Source organism: Apium graveolens, chromosome 3 (assembly GCF_009905375.1).
Source record: "Apium graveolens cultivar Ventura chromosome 3, ASM990537v1, whole genome shotgun sequence".
NCBI classification, from domain to species: Eukaryota; Viridiplantae; Streptophyta; class Magnoliopsida; order Apiales; family Apiaceae; genus Apium; species Apium graveolens.
The window spans coordinates 17,156,604-17,182,809 of record NC_133649.1 but is presented as its reverse complement, the minus strand read 5'-3'; positions in this window follow the sequence as shown (position 1 = coordinate 17,182,809).

Sequence of the window (26,206 nt, the reverse complement as noted above, 5' to 3'; positions counted from 1 at the left end):
TATATGTTAATTGGTGGCTGAGATTGATTAGGGCAAGTGGTGGCTCCTTTTCATCTCTCAACTTCTTACCCCTCTCAATGTGCCTACGTACCCTTTATATAGGGATCAAGCATGACATAGTTCTTGGGGAACAAGAAATCTAATGGGCTTAGACTTCTCATTCCTAAGTCTGGTAGAAGTCCTTCTGAAATCCATCTTCCGCTAGCTTTAGGATTGTCCAACTATGAGGCCCAATCGCGAAGGCCCAAGGCTCGTCCGCAATCGTAGGACTTTACGGATAGTGCATCTCCCTGTGCAAGGATAACACTCAGCTACAGCTATCTCCCTTGATTCACAGACGCAGGTATATCCACGGTTCACCCCAAATGTAATATTCGGGAAAATTATGTGAATTTTTTTGTGTTAAATGAATAAATGTTAAGTGTTTAAATAAGTTTAAAATGTTCATTGACATGATATTACGTGTTATAAATGCTATTTGTATTCCCGTGTGGACCAAATTTTTTTTCGAATAATTAATATGTGTTTAAACTGCAATTATATGAATCTATCTGCAATCGGGATGCGTGTTTATTTGCATTTTTATCGAGATATTTGTTTTATCTCATTTTATATGCATTTGAATATATTTTATGTGTTTTGGAATTTTTCTGTTAATTTAAGAATCGTTTCTGTTTCTTTCAAAATCAACGGACCGGGACCCCACCGGGACGTCAAAGCCCTCAAAATTCATGTTTTTATTTTTATAGAATAGTTCGTATTTCAAATACCCATTATTTTTGTATTTTTGAATTATTCGCAATTTTTGGAGAATTTTGACATAAATTTTATATTTTATTACTTTTAAAATTATTCCCCATAAATATTATTTCGGGGCTTAATTATTTTAATTAAGGGATAAAAACACCCTTAAATGATTTTGGGGTATTTATTTTTCAAAAAGTATAAATAGCCTAATTAATTATTTTATTTCATTTTATTTTTATTAAAAACAAAAATCAAGAACATTTTTGGGGGTAAAATCCATTCAAGAACAAAGAATTGATGATTCTGGGAGTTCTAGGAATCCAAATTGGATGTTCTACATACCAAATTGATCCTTGTTTCAAGCCCGTTCTATTGGTACTATTTTTACAAATTGAGAATCAAGTGGCAAGGAGCGCAGTCAAGTGTTAGACGGAGTCAGTAGTCAGCAGTTATAAGCCATAGTTATAGTGAAAAGACATCAAGCATACCAGGCAAGTTTTCTCCCATATTATAAATTCAGAATAGTGAATTACTTTGTTTATTCTTATATCAGGCAAGTATCCCTACCTCACTTATCGTTCAAGTGATAATTATTATGAATTATATTATGCAAGTATTCCTCAACTTTCTTGTAGTATAATTGCAAGTACCTATATCTTCAGTTATCGTTCAGGTGATATTTACTCTGAACTCTGTTATACAAGTTTCTATACTATTCTAAGTTCAGAATAGTTAAATGTTTTATATTTCTCTACAAAATTACTCTATACAGTGGAACTTTGAGATGAGATTAGCGAATAACTAATTATTCTAATTATTTCGCCATCAGTTATTGAGATGACTTCGGACCATGTGAAATGGGGAGTATGTTCTTAAGGATGTTGCTTGATCCTTTGATTAAAAAATGTTTTTATGGATTGGATGATAGTGTAAGAGGCTGCGGCAGCGGTCCAGTGTGAGCTATGTATTATACTTGATTATAATACATCTGTTGGATTTTAATCGCAGCGGAGGCATGGCAAAACACTTTTACACACATAAAATCCAAATAAAAGCATATAAATCGTGGTAAAAATATAGAGATCGATTACTAACCTTTAATATGCGATCCAAGAGCAACGATCGGAGATCCTTAGCAGCTGCTCCTCAAACGTGAAGCACTCCACCGGTATCCACCAAGAAAACGACGTTAAGGAGGAGGAGGAGGTGGAGAGAATTTGTTTTTCTAAAACTTTTGGGTTTTTTTTTGGGTTCGAATCAAAATAGGGTCTATAATAGTATATTTATAGGCAAAATTTTCAGCTGAAATTTTCCCATAAATATTATTATTATTGTTATCCCATTTATTATTCTCATTAATAATTAAAACACCTTTTAATTATTAATCCTTTTTCTAAACACTTTAGAAATAATTCTCTCTCTTGATTTAATTTCCAAAAATTAAATCCTTAATTAATAATATTAAGAACTTTTCTTAATTAATTTATAATCAATTAAATCTCATTTAATCAATTATTAAATTTTCCAATTAATTATTTATTTCATAAATAAATAATTATTAGCCATTATTAATTAATTCCTCCACCATTAAATCATTCTCTTTTTATGGTGTGACCCTGTAGGTTCAATATTAAGCCGGTAGTAGAAATAAATAATAATAAAACTATTTTATCATTATTTATATAAATTCTCTAATTTATTAAATATGATTAATTAATTAATCACATTTATTCAACATCGTGAGGGATACTTCTCAGCATATCGCGACTATCCGGATAATATGAATTCACTGTTTAGAATACCAAGAACCTATTCAGTAAATAGTTACCGTACAATAAACTCCTTCTACCCTACAATGTCCCGATTAAATATAAGGCATGGATCTCGTGTCAAGCCTATCTAATTCAATCACTTGCTTACCATTTACTATGCTTAGTTCTATGCAAATTAGAAACTCCTTTCTAATTTCATTTACTCTGGCCAGAGATTCCTGAACTAGCATAAGTGGATTAGCCTTGAACATTCGCTTCCTTCACTGGAAGGGGTAGATCCTTTATTGATCATACACTATCTTCGTGTACAAATTCCTATACTCAGTAGAGCCCTAATAATTGTCCCTGGAGACTAAGAACTAAACCAAAGTATAGTTCAGTGTACACAAGATGACTATGATGACCTCAAGTCTAAGGATACTTGTACAACTATCACTATGTGAACAACTGCTGACACGTGAATGAACTCCATCAGTTGTTCAGCTGTGCGAGTCATGTTCAGTGAACTTATTCTATAATAAGCACCTACATACTAGCTATAGTGTCACCACACAAATTGTTAGTCCCTTAACAATATAGCAAGAATTACAGAAGGGGGGTTGAATGGAATTCTTGAACTTTTTCTTTAAGATAAAAATGTTCAACTCGATTATAGATATATTTGTTTTGATTAGCACAATGCGGAATATAAACTTTAATGAATCAAAACAAGAGTAATTAAAAACAAGATTCTTTAAAACTTTCTGGTGGATTTAAACAATTCCACCAGAGATATATTTAATATATCGAGAGAACTCTGTGTGCAGAAATGCTCACAGCTGCTTATACAAAATAGAACTACTAAGAACACAGGAAATGCTAAAGATAGTGCTTACAAAGATTTCTCTGTATTTGTTTCTTAGCTCTCTTAGTTATTTTTCTATTTGCTACTCTCTTGGTTTATATATTACCAAGATTACGTCAAAAGAACTGAATAAATATAAAATCTAACAGTCTTGATCTTTGCTGTTTTTCGTCCTCTATTACCCAGTTAATGGGCTTCCACAGTGTGTTTGTATCCATCTCGACGGCTGTGTGTCAGCTTTCACTGTTCAACTGATGTTTGAATCTTGATATTATCATCCGTAGACTTTCAGATCATCCGTCGATGACTTACTTGATCATCCATCGACTGCTATTTTAAACATCCGTTGAAAGTCATTTGATCATCCGTCGAAGCTTTGTTAAGCATCCGTTGATAGCTATTTTGGCACTTGACTTCATTTTACTTATACAGAATTACAAGACATTGCTTATGTACAGTTAATCAACCTATTCTGCATATCTAGTTAAAGTCAACATGACTTATATACTACTACAGATTCTATACAAAGGTGTATACAACACTGTGCTACAAACTCATTATTACATAAGCTACTCACTCGATGGATAATAAGTTACTCATCCGTCGGGACTAAAATGAGTTATCCGTCGGGACTATAATTCTTATCCGTCGAGTGCTACATTATTTCACTAAGTAAAATCTACTTAGATGTTTTGTTTAGGTACTCATCAAGTGCACAACATATTCACAACAATCTCCCCCAATTTATATCTACTGGAATTATAGCCATAAATTAAGAGATACTTGATGATAACAAAACATCCTAAATATATATCTTTAAAGATAAGTAGATAAAACTGAAAGTGCTTCAATTTAAACAAGATATACAAGGTTTGGCTCACAGTCAGTTCAAGATGCTCCTCTAGCCTGAGCAGATTTTTCTAGTTTCTTGAAGGTCTGGATCTTCTTCCAAGCTTTCTGTTGTTTTCTTTAATTTGATTCTGGAGCTGTCTGTGGAATTCTAATTCATCAGATTCTGAGAGATCTAACATTTCTTGCATTTCCAAGAGAGTCTCATTGCTAGAGATACACAATTGGTCTTCTAATCTGAAGAATCTTCTCACACCCTTGTCATCCATGAATTCCATCAGCCAGTAGGGCCTTAGATGCACTCTTCTCCCTGTGTATGGGATGTTAAGAGTTTTGGGTAGTGCATCTTTGGCTCTAACACTCCTTAGCTCTTCAATCTTCTTCAATACTAATCTTCTTGCAGTTACATTAAACCCAAAGTTTTTCTTGAAGGATGAATAGACTTAGATCAACACAACTTGGCTTTCTTGAAGTATCCTGTGAAGAGGCCACTGAATCTCCCTTCCTCCTTTGTACTTGAATACCAACCTTTCAAGTAGGTTTCTGTATGCATCAATTGCCCTTACCTCATCCAGCTCCTCCAGATAAAGGTTTAGGTCTGAGAATTCTTTGATGTCACACAAGTACAAGTAGTCTCCCTTGTTGATCTTGGGTTGAGCTTTGACTACTGCCTTGGATTTGAGAGGTGACAGCTTCACTTTCTTGACTGCCCTTGATTTTGTCCTTCTTGGCTTGGTGAGAATTGGCAAGTTGAAGTCAGGAATTGGTAATTTATCCCACTCTATTGGCTCATACTTTGGCACAATAGGCTGTCCATGTATGTTCCTGTAGGGGTCCACCACCCTTATGTCTTCAAATACCACAGAGGGCTTTGATGCTTGAGTTTCAGCTTTAGTGGATTCCATTGGAAATTGATCTTCCAATTCCTTGTTAACAATATCCAACTTTCTTTTTGTTCTTTTAGCCAGTTCTTTCTTTCTTGGAGATTTCTTTTGTTCTTCAATCTTCTTCTTTGATTCAGTAGCTTGAGAGAGAATTTGTTGAGAAGAGTTCACAGCCTGTAGCTTGGTCAAGATAGCAAACTGTTCTTTCTTTTGTTTAGACTTCTTTGCATCTAGAGCAGCTTGCCTCTTTTCCTGCTTCAATCTGGCTTTTTCTTCTTCCTTTGCATGAGCAAATTGTGGATGTCCAGCTACCACACAAATTTCCTTCCCATTTCTGAATATTTTTACAATTCTCTTTCTTGAGGCTGGATCTTTGTAGAGGAGAATAGATCTTGACAGAAGCTTCTTTTCATCAGGCTTGGGTGTCTCATACACAGTATCCATAGGGTTCTTCAAAGATGACTTTGGATAGTTTGCCCTTGGTTTAAGAATTATCTCAGCCTTTGTAGTCTTGATGCAGGAAGATTGTCCTTTCTCCAAATAGTTCATGCTCATCTCATTCACATTGATTGGCTTGACATGAGAGTGATGGATGGCTGACTGATCTGGTTCCTTGACTAATTGAAACTTTTTCTGTATTTCCTCATCAATCTTTTTCCAGTTGATCAGAGTCAACTCTTCTTTATCAGCATCTTTCAAATTTGCTGCTGCTGCATTTATAAGATCTATACCATCTGCAACTGGTGGCTTGGAGATAGTAATTGAAGGTACAATTACTTTGCTGATTTGAACTACAATGTTCTCCCCCTCAGTTGGTCCTTTCTCCCCCTTACTTGATTCTCTCTCCCCCTTTTTGTTATCATCAAGTGGAGGAGTTAGGCCTTGTGCTTTAGCCAGTTGCATGAGAAGATTTGTCTGAGTCTGTTGATTTTGAAGAAGTAGAGCCACTGAATTCTCAATAACCTGGACTCGGGTCTCCAGCTTGGCTATCTTCTTGTCAGAATCTGATTCTCTTCTCAACCTTAGTAAAAGATCATGCATGGTACCATATGGCATTATTGAATCCAGCTTCTCAGAGTTGTATGTCTTTAAGTCAGCTATCTCCTTTTTCAATTCATCCACACTGATATTCTGTCTGGAGTGTTGGATCTTCATTAAGTGCAAAGAGTCTAGATGAGCTTTAAGAACAGCCTTGGTACCAGCATCTGAAGCTTCCTGAAGGGCTTGCTGAATAGCTGTTACTTGTTTTACCAAAGACACCTCAAATTGTCCTGGAGTAAAGTCCTTTGCCCATGCCCATTCAGGTAAACTTAAAGCAAAACTTGGGCCTTCAGCTCCCCCTAAGTTCATGCTTCCATGCAAAGAACTAGAGTCATCATCATCAGAATTTACTCCAAATTCTTCAGATGGCTCTCCAGCTTGAGGAGGCATCCTATTTACAGCAGCTTTATCTCTTTGAAGAGATTCTGTGGTGTGCACTAAGTGAAAAGTCTGCTCTGCCTCCACATTGCTCTGAGCAGCCAACAGTTGATAGGCTGAAACAGGGTGAGTAAAAGTGTCAGCATCCAAGGAAATGTTATCAATTACAGCTTTGTAATGTTGCTGAAATTGTCTTTCCTTTTCAGCATCATCCACAATCATTGACTCACTAGCAATGGCTGGTTCCATCCTTATTTCTCCAGTACCTGCTTTTCTCTCATGTTCTCTCTTTTGTTGCATCAGGGTCTCACCCTGGCTCCCCACCCTCACACCCTCACCTTCACCTACTAAGGTGGGACTCCTCTCACTCACTTTTGCCAATCCTGAATGAATGGATTGCTGAGATTCACTTTTTTCCTCTCCTTTTGCCTGGGAGCAACCCAGCCTCTCACTCAATACACTCTCCTCTCTCAGTCCTAAGAGTGATTGTATTACCACCAAATCTTCTGCACTTGAAATTATTAAAGTTTGAAGTTGTGCAGAGACACTCGACGGATAAGTGATATCCGTCGGGTGAGTGGTAAAGCTATCCGACGGATAACTGCTGTTAAGCTTATCCGTCGGGACACAATCACCACTCGACGGATGAGCAATATCCATCGAGAGAGTAGAAATGAATGAGGTGGAAAGAGAAACTATTGTTGACTCTGTGTTGATTGAAGTTATTTGAGGCACAAATGTCACAATAGAATCAGAAAGAATTGGCAAGTGAGCCAACAAATCATCTAAAAGATGATGCTCACTTGCACTGGATTTTGGCTTCCCCAACAGAGTTAAAGAAGGAGAATCAGGAATTGAAGTGTTTATCATGTCCACTTCCAGTGAGTTGGTTGGTGAGTATTGTGTTTCAGTGGCTTCTATAATGAGAGATTTTGGCTGTGACTCCACATTTATTGGAGCCACATCAATCTGAATTTGAGAAGGTGCAGGGACTGTGTCTTTAGCACCAGTTTGCACTAAGTGTGTGCCCTGTGCATCCCCAGTTGTTTTGGATTTCTTCTTTCTAGTGTAAGTTTGGTGTGAGCTTGTGTCCCTAACCCTCTTGGTCTGTGCTCTTGGATGAGAGCTTTGTTCAATAGCCACATCCTTTTGGGAGGATGCAGCTAGAAGTGAGCTTCTGTCCTTTTTAAGCACTGCAGTTTGTTGGGAAACTGCAGTGTGGCTAGGCTGGGATTCACTCATCTCTCCAACCTTATCCTTGGGGTTTCTTTGATGTTCACCCCTTCCCTCACCTATCTTACCCTCCTTCACACTCCCCTCTTTGGCTTTGGTAGATTTTTCAACTGGTACCTTTTGAGAGATACCAGAGGGGGTTTTCTTTGATTTGGATTTAAGAATTGCAGTTGTTTTGGCAGCTTTCATAGGCAACTGTTTGGTCATTATCACAGTTGCCATAGCTATGTCTGATGTCAAAGAAATAGAAGGGATTGGAATAGTTGAGGGTGTAGATGAACTTACCTCACTTACCTGAGGTGTCAGCATTAAAGGAAAATAGAACATTGGCACATCCCTATGATGGTTGGCTCTGTTCAAATCTGCAATGATTCTTCTCTCTTGAACCCAACAAGCTAATTTGTTGGTTGGGTTCTCAAGTACAATCTCTTCACAAAGATGGTTAGCCAAAAGCATAAAAAAATCTAGCATAGTAAATATTCTTTCCTCTTTTGGCTAAGTCACCTAGTTTAAAACCTAACTCATACACAACCAGGTCACTAAAATTGTAATATTTGTCTGTAACTAGCATGTTAAGCATGGAAATGTTCACAGAATCAAAATTACTGATTTTTCCAGAAAAGACCTTAGTTACTACATCACACAAGTAACTTCATTCATTCCTAAGACCTAGTCTTCTAATTTCACTTAGTTTTGCAGTAGGAAGTGCATAATGAATGGAATTTAGCATATTGACAATATCAGTGTCAGTGTGTGGTGCAGTAACATTATCATCAGGAATCTTGAAACATGCTTTTATTACATCACTATTGATACAGAAAACATTACCTTTGATGGTCAAAGTGATGGTTTTGTCAGTAGAGTTGTAGATTGTTGTTGTCCACATCTCCTCAACAACTTCACAATAGATTGTGGGTGATTCCAGCATAGCAAAACTTAACTTGTAGTTCTTCACGAAGTCCATTATCTTATGATAGTCTTCAGATTGCTGAATCCCCTTATTGACCAAGGCAGTGAAGTTGTTCTTCTCATAGATGAACCCAGTCTGTGACATGATCTTTACTACGGGTGCCATTGTTAGAGAAGAGATGCTTGAAGAGAAAGAGGATTTTTGCTTGAGAGAGAATGAAATAACACAGTTGAATTTGAGAATGATAAAAGAAAATGATTAGAATGAAATAAGCTTTTATACTCTACTCAAAATCAACGGATAAAAATAATAAAGAGAAGTAAATTACCCAATAGAAATTGCCTAAAATAACCGTTTTTAAAATAAACTTTAAAAATTCCATCCATTATCTGTCGTGTAATGCTTACAAACTGTAAGTATACTCGATGGATAATGTTCAGGGAATTAACGGTTAAGATTTAGACACTTCGACGGATGAGGATAAGATGTTATCCGTCGAGCTTTAAAATATTCCAGAAAAGTAATTGATTTTTATTTACAATTTGTATATCGACGGATGACTCAACCTGATGGATAATGGTCATCCGTCGAGATACAAATTTTGACTTAGCCAAAATTTCATCCAAGACCAAAAATCAACTAAATTTCTGGCTTCTTTTCAACTTGCAAGAATAATTCAGATAAATTCAAGAGTAATTAAGCATACCTAACTCACTTACCAACCTAGAAAAGGTGGATTCATCCAGTGGCTTGGTAAAAATATCTGCAAGTTGCTTCTCACTTGGAACAAAATGTAACTCTACAGTACCATTCATTACATGTTCCCTTATGAAATGGTACTTGATGTCTATATGCTTTGTCCTTGAATGTTGCACTGGATTTTCAGTGATGGCAATTGCACCTGTGTTGTCACAGAAAATAGGAATCCTTTCAACTTGCAAACCATAGTCTAGCAATTGATTTTTCATCCATAAAATCTGTGCACAGCAACTGCCAGCAGCAATATATTCAGCTTCAGCTGTAGAAGTAGAAACTGAATTTTGCTTTTTACTGAACCAGGACACAAGCTCGTTTTCTAAAAATTGACAGGTTCCTGTTGTGCTTTTTCTATCAATTCTGCAACCTGCATAATCTGCATCTGAATAACCAGTTAGATCAAAACCAGAATCTCTAGGATACCAAATGCCAAGGTTTGGTGTTCCTTTGAGATATCTGAAAATTCTTTTAATAGCTATCAAATGAGACTCTCTAGGATCAGCCTGAAATCTAGCACACAAACATGTAGCAAACATTATATCTGGCCTACTGGCTGTTAAGTACAGAAGTGAGCCAACCATGCCTCTATAACTTGAAATATCCACAGTCTTTTCAGTAGTGTTTAGTTCAAGCTTAGTTGCAGTGGCCATGGGAGTTTTTGCAGATGTGCAATCCATTAGATCAAACTTCTTTAAAAGATCAAAAATATATTTAGTTTGACTAATGAATATTCCATCACTAACTTGCTTAACTTGTAAACCAAGAAAGTAAGTTAGTTCTCTCATCATACTCATTTCATACTTGCTTTGCATCAGTTTGGCAAACTTTTTACAAAGTTTCTCATCTGTAGAGCCAAAAATAATATCATCTACATAAATTTGAACAAGTATGCTAGAGCCATTCACATTTCTGAAAAATAAAGTTTTATCTACAGTACCTCTTGTGAAGTGATTTTCCAAAAGGAACTTTGATAAAGTGTCATACCAAGCTCTAGGTGCTTGCTTCAGTCCATAAAGTGCTTTCAGTAGATAATAGACATACTCTGGGAAATTTGGATCTTCAAAGCCAGGAGGTTGACTTACATACACTTCTTCCTCCAAATCTCCATTCAGAAAGGCACTTTTGACATCCATTTGATAGACCTTGAAATTGGCATGGGCTGCATAGGCTAAGAAGATTCTGATGGCTTCAAGTCTTGCAATAAGAGCAAATATTTCATCAAAATCTATCCCTTCTTGCTGACAATAGCCTTTAGCAACCAATCTTGCTTTGTTCCTTACTACTATGCCATTTTCATCCATCTTGTTTCTGAATACCCATTTGGTGTCTATTAGATTCTTTCCTTTAGGCTTGGGTACCAGCTTCCATACTTTATTCCTTTCAAATTGGTTTAGCTCCTCTTGCATAGCTAAAATCCAATCAGGGTCTGATAAGGCTTCTTCTACCTTCTTTGGTTCTTCCTTAGACAGGAAGCTGCTGTATAGACATTCTTCTCGAGTTGCTCTCCTGGTTTGAACTCTGGAAGAAACATCACCAATAATCAGTTCAAAGGGGTGATCTTTTGTCCATTTTCTTGTTTGAGGTAGATTAGCCCTAGATGAAGAGACCTCAATGTTGTCTTGATGTGTGATTGAGTTTTGATTGCTAGAAACTCCCCCTGAGTTTGTGGATCTTTGATTTGAGATTGGGGTGCTTTCTATGGGTGATCTGCCTTGACTTCCTGCTCCTTTTGATAACCCGACGGATGGTGAATTTTGAGTACCGACGGATGAGGCAGGTTGTCTTCCGACGGATAATACAGATTACCTTCCGACGGATGAAGCATTATGTAACTCAACAGATGTTGAGTTTTGTGCTTCATTTGTAGTAAATTTGTCTGCATTATCCTTAGACACTGTTTCTTGATCACTCTCATCATCACTTTCATCACTGACAATCTCAACATTGTCGAATTTGAGGCTCTCATGGTAATCTCCATCTTTTAGTCCTTCAATCTTTTTATTATCAAACACAACATGTATAGATTCAACAACAATGTTGGTTCTTAGATTGTAGACTCTATATGCTTTACCAACAGCATATCCAACAAAAATTCCTTCATCTGCTTTAGCATCAAACTTCCCATTTTGATCAGTTTGATTTCTCAGAATATAGCATTTACAGCCAAAGACATGAAGGAAGTTCAGAGTTGGCTTCTTGTTCTTGAACAATTGATAAGGTGTCTTGCATTTTGCTTGATTAATCAGAGAGATGTTCTGAGTGTAGCATGCAGTGTTGACAGCTTCAGCCCAGAAATATATTGGTAATTTTGATTCTTCAAACATTGTCCTTGCAGCTTCAATAAGAGATCTATTCTTTCTTTCCACTACTCCATTCTGTTGTGGAGTCCTTGCTGCTGAAAACTCATACAGGATCCCAATTTCCTCACAGAATGCTCTCATGACATAGTTCTTGAATTCAGTTCCATTGTCACTCCTGATTCTTCTAACTTTGAAATCAGGATGATTGTTAACTTGCCTTATGTGATTGATGATGATTTCACTAGCTTCATCTTTGGACTTTAGGAAATAGGTCCAAGAAAACTTTGAGAAATCATCTACAATTACTAGGCAAAATCTTTTCTTTGAGATTGACAATACATTGACTGGTCCAAACAAATCCATGTGAAGCAGTTGCAGAGGTTCTTCAATTGCTGAATCAAGTTTCTTCTTGAATGATGCTTTAATTTGCTTTCCTTTTTGGCAGGCATCACACAGTCCATCCTTTGTAAACTCTGAAAGGAAAATGTCCTAAGTCCAATCATGTATTAGGATTTAGGAAAAACTTTTATGTAATCTGTTTTGATTTCATTGATATTAATAAAGACTTGTTTTGCTTTTATTACGGGCTTTATCTATTTAAAGTGTTTAAATAAGATATACTATAGTTTAGAGTAAAGCTTTTTATGGATTATGATGAGATCATAATAGTGAGACCTAAAAAGATGATAACTCTAAACTTAAATAGTTCCTGGTCATAGGATTACTAACTGGTAATTAATAATCCGCAAAGATCGGTACATACTATGCTTGCTTCATTATGAAGGATGTCTGTTCTCATAGACATTTGTGTGGTGACACTATAGCTAGTATGTAGGTGCTTATTATGGAATAAGTTCACTGAACATGACTCGCCCAGCTGAACAACTGATGGAGTTCACTCACGTGTCAGCAGTTGTTCGCTTAGTGATAGTTGTACAAGTATCCTTAGACTTGAGGTCATCATAGTCATCTTGTGTACACTGAACTATGCTTTGGTTTAGTTCTTAGTCTCAAGGGACAATTATTAGGGCTCTTCTGGGTATAGGAATTTGTACACGAAGATAGTGTATGATCAATAAAGGATCTACCCCTTCCAGTGAAGGAAGTGAATGTTCAAGGCTGATCCACTTATGCTAGTTCAGGAATCTCTGGCCAGAGTGAATGAAATTAGAAAGGAGTTTCTAATTTGCATAGAACTACGCATAGTAAATGGTAAGCAAGTGATTGAATTAGATAGGCTTGACACGAGATCCATGCCTTGTATTTAATCGGGACATTGTAGGGTAGAAGGAGTTTATTGTACGGTAACTATTCACTGACAGGTTCTTGGTATTCTAAGCAGTGAATTCATATTATCCGGATAGTCGCGATATGTTGAGAAGCATCACTCACGATGTAGAATAAATGTGATTAATTAATTAATCATATTTAATAAATTATAGAATTTATATAAATAATGATAAAATAGTTTTATTATTATTTATTTCTACTACCGGCTTAATATTGAACCTACAGGGTCACACCATAAAAAGAGAATGATTTATTGGTGGAGGAATTAATTAATAATGGCTAATAATTATTTATTTGTGAAATAAATAATTAATTGGAAAATTTAATAATTAATTAAATGAGATTTAATTGATTATAAATTAATTAAGAAAAGTTCTTAATATTATTAATTAAGGATTTAATTTTTGGAAATTAAATCAAGAGGGAGAATTATTTCTAAAGTGTTTACAAAAAGGATTAATAATTATAAGGTATTTTAATTATTAATGAGAATAATAAATGGGATAATAATATTATTTATGGGAAAATTTCAGCTGAAAATTTTGCCTATAAAAACACTATTATAGACCCTATTTTATTCTAACCCCATCGAAACCCGAAAACCCAAAAAGTTTGGAAAACCCAATTCTCTCCACCTCCTTCCTCCTCCTTAACATCGTTTTCTTGGTGGATACCGGTGGAGTGCTTCACACTTGAGGAGCAACTGCTAAAGATCTCTGATCGTTGTCTCCGAATTATTTTTAAAGGTTAGATTCGATCTCTCGAATTTTTATTCACGATTTATATGCTTTTATTTGGATTTTGTATGTGTAAAAGTGTTTTGCCATGACCCCGCTGCGTTAAAAATCCAACAATGGTATCAGAGCATAGGTTGTATGCATATAGATCTGTGGTAAAAATTTCAGAATTTTATATGCTTATATGAATTAATTATGATTTTTACAAGTTATATTATGGATTAATTTTGTCTGATGAGAAATCGTTTCTTAGAATAATTTTGAATGTTGATCTGGATTCTACAAGTGTTGTAGATCGTCTGGGTATATTTTTCATAATTTTATGATGTATAGATTTTTTATTATGAATTTTTGAAGTTGTTACAATTAAATTCGTAATTAAATAATTATATATATATAATTGTATGTATGTATATATCTGTATATGCTTGTACTGCTGTTGCTTGCTGCTGTACGGGGAAGAAGAAGACAGACCAGATCAGAGACTGACAGGCGCGGAAATCGATGCGAGAAAAAAATTATGTCGGCTTCCGGAAAAAAAAAATATAGGGTGTAACGCATTCCGGGAATGCGTTACACACCTGTGACGCATTCACGGAATGCGTTACAGGGCTTGTAACGCGTTCCTATAATGCGTTACAGCCCGACTGTCCAGATTAAAATTGATTTTCTGGGAGTTTCGTAACTCCGTTTTAGGCGTGCAATATACCGTTGGATTCGTTTTTTCGAGACGGATCTAATGGAGTGATCAATTTTAGTTTATATAAAAGTTTTGAACTGTTTATATTTCCATGAAGTGTTTTAAAGTTGTTTTTGACTGTTTTAATTGCTTTTAAATGCTTCATGTGATACATAGAGATGTATAATGCTTAGATTAATGTGTTAGATGATGTAACATGCCTACCTTGATGTTTATTCATGTTGATATATGTGATATATGCTTAGTTTATCATGCGTTGATAGATTTAGGTGAACTTAAATAAACATAAGGCGTTTGTTAGACAACCTAGTATAGTGAAACTGTTTCATAACCTTAAGAATAATATTATGAATACAATCATGAGATTCTTGTGTTTGTGAAACACGTAATTGAATATGAATTTTCGATATGAGAGAAAGGATGATTCTGTCAACAACAGATTTCTATCTGTAAGAAAGGGTTATTAAGTGACGCCTCTTGACAATGCTCCACCCGATCTGGGAATCATCTGATTATTGATTATTGATTTGAAATATTTAATTTAAAAGGAAGAATCTCTTTATAATATGATTATGATTGTAACGTAATATAATCCCTCTAAAATTAAATAATATCAAGTAGTAATTGGCCAATGATACAACGGGCTTGTGTCGGTCATAGCCTTCCAACATGGTAGAAAGTAGTTCTTATTTTTGAATCATTGTCATTTCGTGCCACAGCCGAGGGCTTTGATTTCGAAATAAGAAATACTTGTCTATTACATAGAGATGTGTACATTGAATAAGAATCTAAAGGTCGTTACGTGCCACAACCGTGGGCCTTTGGGGACTGATTCAATTGTACGGAATGTTGGGTTAGACTTGACTTAGAATATTGAGTTTGCCGTGCCACAGCCGTGACTCAATTATTCAAGAGGCTAAAGTTTGATTAGGGAATAACATTAGATGTAATTGACAAGAGTTGTCTGCCTATTGAACATTACATGGCGTTTCGTGCCACAGCCGGGGTTGTGTAATGGAATGTAGGATCCCTATTCCCACTAGCATTATGAATGCTTAATTTTTCATGTAGGGGGTTGAATAAATTAGGAAAACTAGTGGGAGCCACTTATGAATAAAGACCCGATTCATATAGTGTTTTGAAATGAAATCGAATATTTGCTAAGTGTTGTTATGTGTTTATCATTTACAGATTTACTTTGTACGTTATGTCTTCTGCACTATCACTCAGGAGCATACTAGATGCTCACAAATTGACTGGTCCTAATTATGCTGACTGGCTTCAAAACTTGAGAATTGTTCTCAGGATTGAGAAGCTGGAATACGTGATTGACTCACCTAAGCCTACTGAACCTGCTAGTGATGCACATAATGATGAATATGTTGTGTATCGTAAGTGGATAGATGATACAAATGTTGCTCAATGCATTATGCTAGCTTCCATGAACATTGAGCTACAGAAGCAATATGAGCATATGGATGCTCACACTATCCTCGTGCATCTACAAGAGTTGTATGATGTGACAGGGAGGACAGCTCGATATGAGATATCGAAGGAGCTGTTCGGTTGTAGGATGTCTGAGGGATCATCTGTGAATGACCATGTACTTAAGATGATCAATTTGATTGAACGTCTTGGACAACTTGGTTTTGCCATGGATGGGGAGCTGAGCCAAGACTTGGTCTTGCAATCGCTTCCGAGTTCGTTCTCGCAGTTTGTTGTGAACTTTCACATGAATATGTTGGATGTCAGCCTGCCTGAACTCCACAACATGTTGAAGACTGCGGAATCAAATTTTCCCTCTAAGAAGAGTTATGTTCTTCTAATTGGTGAAGGTTCCAATCCTAAGAAAAGGAAGAGGAACTCTTCCAAGAAGAAGAAAGTAGGTGAGAAAATGCCGGTTCCACCAAAAGCTGAAGACCCCAAGAGCAAAGTTGTTTGCTTTCACTGTAACAAGGTGGGGCACTGGAAGAGGAACTGCAAGGTTTACCTTGCAGAATTGAAGAAGAAGAAGGGTAGTGAGACTACCGCTTCTGATTCAGGTATGTTCATGATAGAAGTGAATATGTCATTAAATCAAATTTCTACTTGGGTATTCGATACCGCCTGTGGTTCTCATATTCTGCAATTGTTGCAGGGACCAAGGAGAAGTAGCACTCTTGAGGAAGATGAGGTGGTTCTACTGATGGGAAATAGAGCAAGAGTTGCTGCTGAAGATGTAGAATCATTTCATTTACATAGGCCTACGGGCAAGACTATTGTTTGAAATAATTGTTATTTTGTTCCCTCGATTGTGAGGAATATTATTCCCATGTTAGACTTGGATGGATTTTCATTTATTATTGAGAATAATGAATGTTCTATTCTTAGAGATAATATTCTTTATGGACGTGGTACTTTAAATAATGGTCTGTATATATGTGACATAATTTACTTCAGATTGAACAAACTAATTAAAGAAAAGGGATGATGAAAATCTCACGGTATAGTGGCATTGTAGTCTCCATTTAGTGGACATGGAGAGAGGGCTGCAGATTTGCTAGGAATGGTACACACAGATATATGTGGACCAATGTCTAAGAAAGCCATGGGTGGATTTTCATACTTCATTACTTTCATAGATGATAGATCTGGATTCGGATATGTGTTTGATGAAACACAAGTCTGAGGCCTTTGAAAAGTTCAAAGAATATAAGTATGAAGTGGAGAAACAACCAAACATAGTATTATAACTCTTCGATTAGATCGAGGTGGTGAATACTTGAACGGAGAGTTTCTGGATTATCTCAAAGTAAATGGTATAGTCTCCCACTGGACTCCTCCAGATTGGTATCTGAAAGGAGAAATCGAACTTTGTTAGACATAGTTCGGTCCGTGATGAGCTATGCAAATCTTCCAGTATTCCTATAGGGTTATGCATTGGAAACCTCAGCATATTTACTGAATAAGGTGCCTTCCAAAATCTGTTCCTCAAACTTCGTATGAGATATGGAAAGAAAGGAAACCGAGTCTTAAACACGTTAAGATTTGGGGATATCCAGCTTATGTCAAGTAAGTTGACCCAGATAAGCTGGAATATCGATCCGTAAAATGTAGTTTTGTGGGATATCCTAAAGAGACTTTAGGGTATTACTTTTGCACCGATCATCGGGTGTTTGTCTCCAGACATGCTACCTTCTTGGAAAAGGAGTTTATCCTTGAAGGAAACAGTGGGAGAAAAATTGAACTTGATGAAGTTCAAGAAGCACAAACTACTACGGTTCAAGTGGAAACACCTGTTCTGACTGAACAACCTTTTGTGGAACAGCCCATTCATAGGTCAGGGAGAGTGTCTCGCCAACCTGAGAGGTAATATGGCCTTGTCATTGAGAATGACAATGAGTTGTCGATCATTAATGATGACGACCTTGTGACCTATAATGAGGCTATGAGTAGTGTTGACTCAGAGAAATGGCATAGTGCCATGAAATCCAGAATGGAATCTATGTATACGGTATACGTAAGAATAATTAGAGCAGATGGCCAGGTGGAGACCTTTAAGGCCAGGCTTTTGGCAAAAGGATTCAAACAAAGGCAATGGATTGACTTTGATGAAACTTTTTACCTGTAGCCCTGTTAAAATCAGTTCGGATTTTGCTAGCGAATGCTGCTTACTACGACTATAAAATCTGGCAGATGGCCAGATGGTTAGAAAACCTAGTGTGTAAGCTGCTGCGAACCATATGTGATTTAAAGCAAGCTTCTCGAAAGATGGAACATTCGTTTTGATGAGACAATCAAAGAGATTGATTTTATCAAAAACGCAGATGAACCATGCGTCTACAAAAGGGTTAGTGGGAGCGCGGTAACATTTCTTATATTGTATTGAATTAGAGTTGACACACATAATAACATAGCAGACCCACTCACAAAGCTACTTTATGAAAGTCACTTTGATCGTCAAGATGGGTATTAGATACCAGAGTGATTGGCTTTAGTACAAGTGGGAGATTGAAAGGAAAATGTCCTAAGTCCAATCATGTATTAGGATTTAGGAATAACTTTTATGTAATCTGTTTTGATTTCATTGATATTAATAAAGACTTGTTTTGCTTTTATTACGGGCTTTATCTATTTAAAGTGTTTAAATAAGATATACTATAGTTTAGAGTAAAGCTTTTTATGGATTATGATGAGATCATAATAGTGAGACCTAAAAAGATGATAACTCTAAACTTAAATAGTTCCTGGTTATAGGATTACTAACTGGTAATTAATAATCCGCAAAGATCGGTACAAACTATGCTTGCTTCATTATGAAGGATGTCTGTTCTCATAGATATTTGTGTGGTGACACTATAGCTAGTATGTAGGTGCTTATTATGGAATAAGTTCACTGAACATGACTCGCCCAGCTGAACAACTGATGGAGTTCACTCACGTGTCAGCAGTTGTTCGCTTAGTGATAGTTGTACAAGTATCCTTAGACTTGAGGTCATCATAGTCATCTTGTGTACACTGAACTATGCTTTGGTTTAGTTCTTAGTCTCCAGGGACAATTATTAGGGCTCTTCTGGGTATAGGAATTTGTACACGAAGATAGTGTATGATCAATAAAGGATCTACCCCTTCCAGTGAAGGAAGTGAATGTTCAAGGCTGATCCACTTATGTTAGTTCAGGAATCTCTGGCAAGAGTGAATGAAATTAGAAAGGAGTTTCTAATTTGCATAGAACTACGCATAGTAAATGGTAAGCAAGTGATTGAATTAGATAGGCTTGACACGAGATCCATGCCTTGTATTTAATCGGGACATTGTAGGGTAGAAGGAGTTTATTGTACGGTAACTATTCACTGACAGGTTCTTGGTATTCTAAGCAGTGAATTCATATTATCCGGATAGTCGCGATATGTTGAGAAGCATCACTCACGATGTAGAATAAATGTGATTAATTAATTAATCATATTTAATAAATTAGAGAATTTATATAAATAATGATAAAATAGTTTTATTATTATTTATTTCTACTACCGGCTTAATATTGAACCTACAGGGTCACACCATAAAAAGAGAATGATTTATTGGTGGAGGAATTAATTAATAATGACTAATAATTATTTATTTGTGAAATAAATAATTAATTGGAAAATTTAATAATTAATTAAATGAGATTTAATTGATTATAAATTAATTAAGAAAAGTTCTTAATATTATTAATTAAGGATTTAATTTTTGGAAATTAAATCAAGAGAGAGAATTATTTCTAAAGTGTTTAGAAAAAGGATTAATAATTAAAAGGTGTTTTAATTATTAATGAGAATAATAAATGGGATAATAATATTATTTATGAGAAAATTTCAGCTGAAAATTTTGCCTATAAAAACACTATTATAGACCCTATTTTATTCTAACCCCATCGAAACCCGAAAACCCAAAAAGTTTGGAAAACCCAATTCTCTCCACCTCCTTCCTCCTCCTTAACATCGTTTTCTTGGTGGATACCGGTGGAGTGCTTCACACTTGAGGAGCAACTGCTAAGGATCTCTGATCGTTGTCTCCGAATTATTTTTAAAGGTTAGATTCGATCTCTCGAATTTTTATTCACGATTTATATGCTTTTATTTGGATTTTGTATGTGTAAAAGTGTTTTGCCATGACCCCGCTGCGTTAAAAATCCAACAAACTCCACCAGAGGAATGCCTCTAACCAGCTCTTTATTTACCAGCTCATTCATGGTCTTGAAGTTCAAACGGGATAGCTTCTTGTGCCATAGCCAACTTTCATCTTGACTTGCTTTACTGAGAAGACAAGTTACAGATTCTGCTTTAGTTGAGTTGAAGTCAGCTAGATACACATTTCCTCTTCTCACACCAGTGAGAACCACTTTGTTGTTTTGATTATTAATCACAACACAGGTTTCTTTGTTGAAGGTTACTGAGTTGCCTTTATTACAAAGCTGGCTGATACTCAACAGATTGTGTTTGAGACCATCCACCAAGGCAACTTCTTCGATGATGACATTGTCCTTTGAAATCAAGCCATATCCCACAGTATAACCTTTGCTGTCATCTCCAAAAGTGATACTTGGGCCAGCTCTCTCTTCAAACTCTGTGAGCAGGGTAGAATCACCAGTCATGTGTCTTGAACAACCATTATCCAAGTACCAAAGATTCCATCTGTTTCCCTGCACACATCAAAATCAAATCAAGTTGATTTTGGTACCCAAGTTTCCTTGGGTCCTGCCTTGTTAGCTTTCTTCTTCTGTTTCTTAGGTCTTAACTCATTTAACTTAGGAATTTCAGATTCTTCCTTAGTCATTTGGGTTGGGCCTTTGAAACCACTAGATGCAACAGAATTATTATGCATGTTATGGCTAACAGGAAATGGCATGCTTGGTGCAAACATGTTATTCCAGTAAGGCATGCTAAATGGCATTTGAGGCATATTGTATGCAGCATAATATGGATTAGGTGCAAATGGCATATTAGCAAACTGTGCATTCATGTTCTGTGTAGGCATAGCATTAACAGGCATAGGAGGCATGGCATTCATGTTAGAGAATTGAGGCTGAACAGACATGGGAGTAGGCATGGCAGATTTGCAATTAACAGACAAATGATTTACACTACCACATTTGACACAGATTTTTCTAGGAGCATATTTGTCAGGTGTGTAGTTATTATGTTTGTTAATCCCTACTTTACCATTCCTATTGTTTTTCCTTTTAGTCTCTGTTTTTACCTCTATCTTCTCAAGTCTGTCACTCAACTGTTTGACAGTCATGTGACCAACATTAGCCTTCTTCCCTTATTGGCTTGACTTGACTCCCATGAAACAAAGTTCTTGGAAACAGACCCATACTTTTCATTTAGCTTGGTTAATTTGGCTTTGCTAATGGGTTTGCTCACAGCCGACGGATGAGGATTTTTATCATTCGACGGATAACACATTTTGTTATCCGACGGATATTCCTCATCATCCGTCGAGTCTACATCTGTCAGCAATCCATCTACCAAAATATGTTCTAGTTTCTCCTTATTCTTTTTCCAGGCTTCATCACAAAAGGACTCAATTCCTTGAACCTTGGTGATTTGAGCATGAACATCTCTGGATGTTTTCCATGCTTTAATCACCTCCTGTTCACGATCGAGCTGCTTCTTTAAAATTTCTTCCTTTTTCAAGGACTCAGTTAATTCCTCCTTAGCAATTCTACACTCAATTTTTAGTTTCTCAAACTCAACAAACTGAGACTCAAGCACATTATTCCTCTCACTCAAAAACAAGTTGTTTTCTTTGATTTTAGCATTTTCTTTAGTGAGGGACTTAAGTATAACACGCAAATGATACAATTCTGTAGACATGTCATTTATTGCATCATTACACTCAGCTTTAGATAAATGTGCAAGGTTTGTAGTAATTACCTGATTGTTTGAGGAACTTGTCTCTATTTCATCCGACTTGGCCATAAGGGCTAGATTGACATAGCTGACATCCTCATCTTCATCCAAACCATCAGCTGCCCAGTCATTCTCTTGTGTAATAAAAGCCCTTTCCTTCTATTTGAGTAAATCAAAATATTTTTGCTTATAATCCACAGACTCAAATCTTTTCTTACTGGAATCTGACTTTCTACACTCATTTGCAAAATGCCCTGCCAAGCCACATTTGAAACACTTGAATTTTGATTTATCCACCATGTTTCTATTTGGCTTGGCAGCTCCAAAGTTCTTCTTGAACTTGAGCTTGGCAAATCTTCTTGAAAGGAATGCTAGGGGCTCATCAATGTCCTCCATGTCATCTTGACTCAAAGAATCTTCACTTTCTGCAGCTAGCCCTTTACCCTTGCTTTCACAGGCCTTTGAAGTTGATTCCACAGCTTCCATCTTCACTTCCTTCTCCTTTTCCAGTTCAGCCACTAGTGCAATGGATCCTCCTTTCTTCTTTCCTCTCTCCATTCTTTCATCCTGCTCTATTTCAAGCTCATAGGTCTTCAGAATGCCATACAGTCTCTCCAAAGTAAACTTCTTATAATCTTGTGAGTTTCTCAATGAGACTGTCATTGGTTTCCATTCCTTTGGAAGAGATCTGAGAAATTTCAGATTGGAGTCTTTAGTTTGATAGACTTTTCCATGCAATTTAAGAGCATTTAGTAGCTTTTGGAATCTACTAAAAATGTCAGTGAGTGACTCACTTTCTTCATTGTGAAAATGCTCATATTGCTGAATCAGGAGCTGCATTTTATTTTCTCTTACTTGCTCAGTACCATCACAGATTATCTGTATTGTGTCCCAAACTTCCTTGGCAGTCTTGCAGTTGATGATGTTATCAAACATATCTGCATCAACACCATTGAACAGAATGTTCATGGCCTTTTTATCTTTCCTGACTTGTTCAAGATCGGGATCAGACCATTCATGCCTTGGCTTTGGAACTGATGGTTCATTTCCTGTTGCAGCTCTCATTGGAACATGAGGGCCTCTTTCTATGCAGTCCACATAGGCCTCATCTTGAGAAAGCATACGAAGATGCATCTTTACATTCCAATGATGGTAATTATCTTTATGAAGAAAAGGAATCTTGACTCCAACATCTTTCTTGTTCATCTTGCTGAATTATTTTGATCTTTAAACTCTTTGTAGATTAAGAGCTTGCTCTGATACCAATTGTTAGTCCCTTAACAATATAGCAAGAATTACAGAAGGGGGGTTGAATGGAATTCTTGAACTTTTTCTTTAAGATAAAAATGTTCAACTCGATTATAGATATATTTGTTTTGATTAGCACAATGCGGAATATAAACTTTAATGAATCAAAACAAGAGTAATTAAAAATAAGAGTCTTTAAAACTTTCTGGTGGATTTAAACAATTCCACCAGAGATATATTTAATATATCGAGAGAACTCTGTGTGCAGAAATGCTCACAGCTGCTTATACAAAATAGAACTACTAAGAACACAGGAAATGCTAAAGATAGTGCTTACAAAGATTTCTCTGTATTTGTTTCTTAGCTCTCTTAGTTATTTTTCTATTTGCTACTCTCTTGGTTTATATATTACCAAGATTACAAAGTCAAAAGAACTGAATAAATATAAAATCTAACAGTCTTGATCTTTGCTGCTTTTCGTCCTCTATTACCCAGTTAATGGGCTTCCACAGTGTGTTTGTATCCATCTCGACGGCTGTGTGTCAGCTTTCACTGTTCAACTGATGTTTGAATCTTGATATTATCATCCTTCGACTTTCAGATCATCCGTCGATGACTTACTTGATCATCTGTCGACTGCTATTTTAAACATCCGTTGAAAGTCATTTGATCATCCGTCGAAGCTTTGTTAAGCATCCGTTGATAGCTATTTTGGCACTTGACTTCATTTCACTTATACAGAATTACAAGACATTGCTTATGTACAGTTAATCAACCTATTCTGCATATCTAGTTAAAGTCAACATGACTTATATACTACTACAGATTCTATACAAAGGTGTATACAACACTGTGCTACAAACTCATTATTACATAAGCTACTCACTCGATGGATAATAAGTTACTCATCCGTCGGGACTAAAATGAGTTATCCGTCGGGACTATAATTCTTATCCGTCGAGTGCTACATTATTTCACTAAGTAAAATCTACTTAGATGTTTTGTTTAGGTACTCATCAAGTGCACAACATATTCATAACACAAATGTCTATGAGAACAGACATCCTTCATAATGAAGCAAGCATAGTATGTACCGATCTTTGCGGATTATTAATTACCAGTTAGTAATCCTACGATCAGGAACTATTTAAGTTTAGAGTTATCATCTTTTAGGTCTCACTATTATGATCTCATCATAATCCATAAAAGCTTTACTCTAAACTATGGTATTCTTATTTAAACACTTAAATAGATAGAGCCCGTAATAAAAACAAAACAAGTCTTTTATTAATATCAATGAAATCAAAACAGATTACATAAAAAGTTATTCCTAAATCCTAATACATGATTGGACTTAAGACATATTCCTTTCAACCTCGCCAGGCCAATGTGTGCCTTGGGTGCCCCTTTGTTTAGTTGGATATGCTTCGGCATACCGGTGTTGCTCCGCGGCTGATCACTGGCGGTAACATACCATCGTTCGAGGATTTCAATCTAAAATATTAGAAAGTATGGTTTCTCATTAAAGTTAATAATTGTTTTTGGTTTACTTTGATATTGTTGTTCAGTTTCATTCCTCAGATATATTGATGTTGTTGCCTCAAGTATAAGTTATATACTGCTTGCTGAGCATTTCTTTCGCCATACTTGTTCATTATTCAGATTCTTTCAGCTAGGCCAGAGCAGGCCTGAGTTCCAGGTTTGATCAAAAGTCGAGTGCTTGTAAATAGTTTGGTGTGTTTTCCAGGTAGACTGTTTTGGGACGCTTGACTAATCTAGAGGTTTGTAATAAAATTTGAACAAATTGTAAAACTAAATATACTTATGGGTTGTAATAATATTTGGTTTGTATTGGTGTTTGTTTCATACTATAACCTGTGATCGATCTGGTTGCATGCAAGGGGTCATATTTATTATATTATTCCGTTGTGCCTATTTTAGTTTTGTTTGATCGTATAGTGACCCCCAAATCTAGACCCCGGATTTGGAGGGCGTCACAGGTTGGTATCAGAGCTACAGGTTATGGTCACTGAAACAGGCTTAGGGTTGTCATAAATGAGTCATAGGAAGATCACATAAGATAAGCGCGTGTAGTTTAACTCTTATAGAGTTAAGTTAGGTTATTGGTCTGGTCTATAGCTAAGTTGTTCAGGTTTCTTGTTTTGCGTTCAACCTTAGGCTTTTATGAAGCTGATTTGCTATTTTGTTAGTTCCCGATGATAGTGGGAAGTAATGAAAAGGTTGGAAGGTTTGAATAATTCTTCATTAATTTTCTTGTGTTATTATTCTTTGAGATAATAAGCAATATTATGTGATAATCATGTCGCATGTGTTAATATGGTAGCAAGTTTATGATATTTTGGGAAAGAGATTATGCTTGGGAATTTTGATATGCTAAAAGAATGCTACATATTTAACACCATGCTTGACAAATTATTATAGAAGTTGCTTGTTTTCTTACCAGACTAATGGGTCCGAATAAGAAGAGTAAGCTAGCAGAGGATCATATTCAGAATCCCAATCAACAAAATTCCAACTGTCCACCGCTGCCATATTGCAGAACTTGTAGAAAAAGGCACTTTGGGGTTTGTAAGGCTGATGTATCATGTTTTAAGTGTAATCAGAAAGGACAATACACAAATAGATATAAAAATCGAATGTTTATTCAAAAGTCGAGGATCATATGTTTCAAGTGTGGGAAGGTTGGACACATCTATAGGAACTGTCGTGTATCAGGTCCAGTTGCAAAGGTGCCAAGAATTAAAGGACTGGCAGCTGGAAAGAAAAGTCAAGGTAATCAGTCTCAAAACCCGAATCAACAAAAGACTAGTTGTCCATCAGTTCCAGATTGTAGAATGTGCGGTAAGAAGCATTATAGACCTTGCAAGGCTAACACTATTTGCTGCCGGTATAACATGAAAGGACATCATTCTCATGAGTGCCATAACCAGATGCCAGACGTTACATGTTTCCGATGTGGAAAGATAGGGCATTATGTTAACAACTGTAAAGAGCAAGCTCCTGGAACAAATGTGCCAAAGACTGCAGGACCATCATCCCAGATTATTCCAAGGATTGAAGGACCACCAGCTCAAACAAAATCGGAACGTTTAATATATTCATGAAAGATGCTGTTCAAAG